We start from the raw sequence: 6,000 nt of genomic DNA on the forward strand, positions 1-6,000 counted from the left end.
GGGTGGTGCTGGGGCTGGAAGGGCAGGGTCAGGGCCAGGGTGAGCAGGGCAGGAGCTGGTCTTTACTCGGGGCCTGGAGCTGCCCAAGTTGCTGACAGCGCTGCAGCCGGAGTGGTGCATCCTTCGTGGTGAAGCTGGATGGCTTGGCTGGGAGCCACCGCTGCCTATCACCCGTGCTGGGGTAAGGGAAGCTCCATTTCTAGGTACCACTCGATTGCAGCATCCGGTTGGAGATCTGCCCTGCTACGAGATCCTGCGATGGAAGGAGGAGAAAGCTGGGAAGAAAAGAAGTGAATCATGGGTGTTATATAAAAGGACAAAAGCATGGTATATGGAAACTGGTTTTTAAGATGACATGGTGGAAATGCAGCAAACAGGAAGAGAGGAACGCGGAAACAAAACAGATCCGAGGTACCGTCGGTCTCTGTCCTCTCCTTGTCCCCAGAGCCGGTGCTCAGCCAGCAGAGGAGCGATCCCAAGGGGCTGCAGCCCCATCCACCACCGGTGAGAGTGGGATGGGGTGTGTATTTCATCCCCATCCTGCACCCCTGTCCCCCCTGTGGCACTGAGCTCTCTGCCCCCCGGCAGGAGGGCTCACGGTGCCGGCCACAGCCGTGGCGGGATGCCGGGAGCAGCCCGGGGTCGGGGCTGGCACGGGACTGGTGCCGCCTTTCCCAGGGGGCTCGGCATGGGGCGGCCATGGGTCCCTACCAGTGGGGGCCCACCTTGGGTGCTCGTCCTCGGCATGGCGTGGTGTGGGGTCCCGGCCACTGCCATGGCATTGGCTTGGATGCGGTGGTGCCTGCCGTACCTGGGAAAGCCCGGGGGTGTGCGGCTGTGGAGCGTGTGTGTGAGTTTTTTGGGAGGCTTTTGCTTTGCTTTGAGTTGTTATTTTAGCTTGTTTATGGTTTGGAGCTGCAGCCATTAATTTTGGGTTTTTTCCCTTTGTTTTTAGCTTTCCTGGGGGCCGTGGGCACCCCAGGGCGGTGGCGAGGGCCCCGTGCCTGCACAGGGCTGGGGGTGAGTGCCCGGGGAGGTGCGGCCACTTCTGCCAGAGGGAGCCAGGGCTGCCCCGAGCCCCCTGGGGCCAGGGGGTGCTGGCCTGGTGCTGGAGCTGGCCCTGGCCCCGGGCTGGGCACCGTGACCCTGCAGCCCAAGGCCGGGGTGGAGGCTGGGGGGTCCAGCAGGAGCTGGTGTGTGACTGTGATGGCCTGGCCATGCCCAGAGAATTTGCGAGAGCTCAGTTCCACAGCGGTCCCCTTCCCCGTCACCCCAGGCTGTGGGGTGCTGGTGCTCCCTTTCCTGTCCTGACTCCTTGTGCACAGAGCACCTGGGTGTATAGGTGATTCTGGCCTGGATCCCTTCTCCCCTGCACCCATTCTCCCTCGGGAAAGGTGACCCTGCACTTTTCTCCCTTGGTTTTTTCCCCAGTTCTCCCACCGTGGGAGCAGTGCTGGCTGAGGCATCCCATGGACACCCCAGCTGGGGTGGGGTCACAGGGGGCTGGTGGGTGTTTTTGGGCAGAGATGGCTCACAGTCTTGTCCCTTACATTCTTTCCATGGCACGGAGCGTGGTGGCCGGTCACTCGCCAGGGCATCCGTGGTGGAGGTCAGAGGTGTCCATTGGCAGAGCGGGACCGCTCCGGCAGCACAGGTACGGGGGTGCGTGTTGGGGCCAGAGGGCGGTGGGGGCTCAGGGAGGGATGAGGGATGCCCTTTTGGGATTACCCCCACGGGCTCCACTGTTCCTCCCCATCTTGCAGTGCCGGCTGTGCCTGAGCAGAGCCCTGGATGTGGAGTGACGCTGTCAGCCGTGGCCGTGGCCGCAGCTGCCGGGGTCGTGCTCGCCCCTGACCTCCGTCCCATCGGCACTGGGGTGCTGCGTGGTGTCTGGTGAGTGTTGGAGGGGGGTTGTCGCTGTTTCCCAGGGCGTCCCCGAGTCTCATTCCCTGGAGAGGGTCTCTGGTCCCTTGTCTGTTCTTGGCCGCCTCCGGTGCCCGCTGTGCCCGGGCCAGCCTGGGGCCTGTGTGTGCGTGTGGGGAGGGTGGGGGTGAGCATGGGGGCATGCCTGAGCTTTGGGGGATTTTTCCTTTCCTCTGAGGTTGTTGTTTTAGTTTGTTGTGTTTATGGTTTGGTGCTGCAACCGTTTTACTTTGGTTTTTTTCTTTTCTGTTGTGGTTGAGTGGGGCTCTCCCAGGCACAGCAGGCGCCGGTGGGCGAGGGGCTGGGGGCTTGTCCCCGTTGGCTGGGGTGGGGGTGTCCCTATAGCTGGGGTGCAGTGGCCGGTTGTGGCCAGGACCAGGTCTGGCTGTGGCCACAGCAGCCCTGAACATGCCAAGGTTGGGGACGAGAGCTCGGTGCTCCTGTTGTGGGTGGCCCTTTGCCCCGCTGACCTGAGCATTTTTTCCTCCTCTCCAAGTGCATTCCCCCTGTAGTTCCCCTCTTTGCCTTCCTCCGGCCTCCCTGCCTTCCTCCTTCCCCCCACCGTTGGTTGTTTTTTTTTTTTTTGCACCCCCCAAGTGTCCTCTCCCTCCCACTTTCCCCCCCACTCTCCCATTTGCCTCCTGCGCCCATTTGCCACCTCCCTGATCTCCACTGTCTTTCTCCTCCTTCTTCCCTTTCTCCAGGTGCCCCCCTGTTTTGTCTTTGTCCTGTCCCTTATCTTCTTCCTTCTCCTCTCTCTTTTTTTTCTCTTTTAGCTCCCCTGTCTTTCTCCGGTCTCTCTCAATTCTCATCCTCCTTCCCCTGTCCTTGTTTCCTCTTCTCTGTGCCCTGTCTTTCCCTTATTCTTGCTTGTCCCCCCTGCCTTTTTATCCTTAGCTCTGTTTCTCCTTCCTTCCCCCCTGCTTTACCTCCTCCCTGCCGCAGGTTGATGCTTTTGGGTTTTTTTCCCCTTCCCCCCAGGTTCTCCCTGTTCCTGCCCCCCAGCCCATGTCCTCTAGTTGGGTTTGGGTAAAAAAAAAAAAAAAAAAAAAAAAAAGAGAGAAAAGGGGGAAAACCCCCCTGACTTTTGTGGCCTTGTGGGTCCTGGTATTTTCTAGTTAAATCTCCCCCACATCCCCCTCTTTCCCCTCTGTCCTGGGGGTTTGGGATGTTGGGGCTCAGCCCAGGGAAGGGCTGGTGGGCACCAGGCACCCCGGGGCTGGCTGGGTTGGGGGGCTGGTGGGTGATTTAGGGGGCTGGTGGGTGGCTGGCTTGGGCTGTGTGGGGGCAACAGATGCCCCGGCGCAGTGACTCACAGCCTGTTCCCTTCTCTCCTGCCGGTGGCTGAGCCTCGTCCTGCCCTGGAGCATCGCCCCATCCTTGGCCCGGAGCGGCTGTCCCTTGCCTGGTGAGTGCAGGCCTGGGGGGTCGGTCCCTGTTTCCTGGGGTGTCCCTGAGCTCTTGTTACCTGGAGAGGGTCCTCAGGTCCCTGGGGGGGGGCTCTGGGGTGGGAGCACCAGTCCCCAGCTGGGAGCGAGTCCCCGGTCCCTTGTCTGCTCTCAGCCACCTCCAGCACCCTCCGTGCCCGGGCCAGCGTGTGTGTGTGTGCGTGCGTGCTTGGGGGGGGGAGTGTGAGGGTGTGCCTGGGCTTTGGGGGGGGGGTTCCTTTTCTCTGAGGTTGTTGTTGTAGTTTGTGGTGTTTATGGTTTGGTGCTGCAGCAATTTCATTTTGGGTTTGGTTTTGTTTCTGTAGTGGTTGAGTGGGGCTCTCCTGGGCACAGTGGGCACCAGCGGGCGAGGGGCTGGGGTGGGGGTGTCCCCATAGCTGGGGTGCGGTGGCTGGTGGTGGCCAGGGCTGGGTCTGGCTGTGGCTTCAGCAGCCCTGAGCGTGCCAAGGTGGGGGACGAGAGCTTGGCGGCCCCTGGGGTGGGTGGCTGGTGGCCCCTGGGGTGGGTGGCCCTATGCCCCCCCATCCTGGACCTATTTTTCCTCCTCTCCTAGTGTCTGTCCTCCTGCCTTCCTCCCACTGTTTTTCCTGCTGTTCCTCCTGTTGTCTTCCTCCTGCCTCTTCTCTGCTATCTTCCTCCTTCTTCCCTTTCTCCTGGTGTTGTTTCCCCCTGCCCTGGTCTTTGTGGGGATCCCCCTATCTTCTGCTGCCTTCTTCTAGCTCTGCTTTTTAAAAATATCTGCTTTTGTTGAAATATCTCTTTTCCCCCTAAGTCTCTTCTTCCTGTCTGTCCCCCATCGTCCTCTTGGTGTCCCCCTGCTTTGTTTTTTTCCGCTTCCCTATCTTTCTCCTTCCTCTCTGCCTGTTTTCTCTTCTAGTTCCCCTTGCCCCTCTCCATTTTCATCTTGCCCCTGGTGTTTTTCTTCTTCCCCTCTTTCCTTGCTCCCCCCTTGTCTTCTTCCCTTTCCCCTAGTCCCTGTTTCCCACCTAGTGTCTTTTTCCTCTTCCCCCCTTCCACTCCTCCCTTGTCTTTTTTGTCTTGCCCTCTTCCCCTCTCCTGTCTTTTTGTTGTTTCTCCCCCATTTTTCCTCTCTGCCCCTTGCATTTTTGCCCTTCCCCTCTCCCCTGCCTTGTCCTATAGTGGTTCCTGTATTCCTCTGCCTTGTTTTTTTTTCTCTTCCGGCCCTGCGCTTGTCGTCTTCCTTGTATTCCTTCTTTCTGAGGGGAAACCCACAGGCTTCCCATGTTGTCTGTCCTCTGTTTCCCTTCTTAATGCCCATTTCCTGCCCCCCCCCCTTTTTTTTTTTTAATCCTTTTTCTCCATTTCCCCTTTCCTCCCCCCAGTTTTACCTGCTCGCACCTCCTGGGTGGATGGCCTTGGGGTTTGATTTCCAGGTTCTCCCCCCCCCTGCCGCTGCTCCCCAGGCCATTGCCCCCAGCTGGGTTTGGGAAGAGAAGGACAGGGAGAAGGGGGAGAGAATGGCATGGCCCTGGGTGCCTGTGGTGTTTTTTTTTTTTTTTTTGTAGGGTTAAATCTTCTCCATCTCCTCCTCCTCCTTGTCCAACCCCTGCCCCTTTCCCCTCTGTCCCAAGGGGGTGTGGGGTTGGGGCTTAGCCCAGGGAAGAAGGGCCAGCAGGCACGGGGGGTGTTGGGGGCTCGCAGGATGCCCCGGTGCAGCGACTCCCAGCCTGTTCCCTTCTCGCTCTCTCTTTCTGCTGGTGGCTGAGCCTTGTCCTGCCCTGGAGCACTATTCTGTCCCTTGCCTGGTGAGTGCTGGCCCGGGGGGGGGGGGGTTGTCCTTGTCTCCCAGGGTGGTCCTGAGCTCAATGTCCTGCAGGGTGGGGACCCATGGCCACAGGGCTCGGGGTTGCTCTCAGCTGCTGCCAGTGCCTGCTGTGCCTGGGAAGTTGGGGGTGAGAGTGTGTGTGTGGGGGGGAGCAGGGCTTTGGGGTTTTTTTCCTTTTTTTCTGAGGTGGTTGGTTTGGATTGTGGTGTTTACGGTTTGGTATGGCAGCCATGGCTGTAGTTTAGTTTAGGTTTGTGGGTTTTGGGGGGGTTTTTTTGTGGTTTTTGTGCAGAGCGGGGCTGTCCTGGGCACAGTGGGTGCTGACATGGGGGGTGTGGGGGGGGAAATGGCTGTGCCTGTGCGGATGACGGCTGTGAGAGACCAGTGGAGCTGCAGGGGACAGGGAGAACTTGATGGCACCGTGGTGTGGGTCCTGTTCCTCTGTTCTGGGGGGCTGGGGTACTCTTTGGTGGGGGGGAATCTTCCTCTTGCCAGGGGTTCTTTGTCATGCGGGCCCTAGCAGCCTGGCTCTTTGCTGTGGGGGGGTGGGTGGTGTTCCCCCATGTTCCCATCAGCCTGGGTGCCCAGCTGTGGTGCAGCCCTGGCTGGGGTCAGGGACACGGTCCCTGGAGGGTGGGGTGTCCCAGCTCTGCTGCCCTGGCCTCTGGTTTTTCTGCCACCCGCTCTGTCCCTGGCCATGGACACTCTGCTGATGGTGGGCAACGCGCTGCAGGGCTGAGCCCTTTTCCCACCCTGGGGGGTGGTCTTGGGTGGCGAGAGCTGGGGCTTTTGGACTTGGACAGTGGAGACCTCCTGTCCTGTGGGACAGGCCCTTTACTGGGG

The sequence above is a fragment of the Mycteria americana genome, chromosome 18, assembly GCF_035582795.1.
Source record: "Mycteria americana isolate JAX WOST 10 ecotype Jacksonville Zoo and Gardens chromosome 18, USCA_MyAme_1.0, whole genome shotgun sequence".
NCBI lineage: Eukaryota > Metazoa > Chordata > Aves > Ciconiiformes > Ciconiidae > Mycteria > Mycteria americana.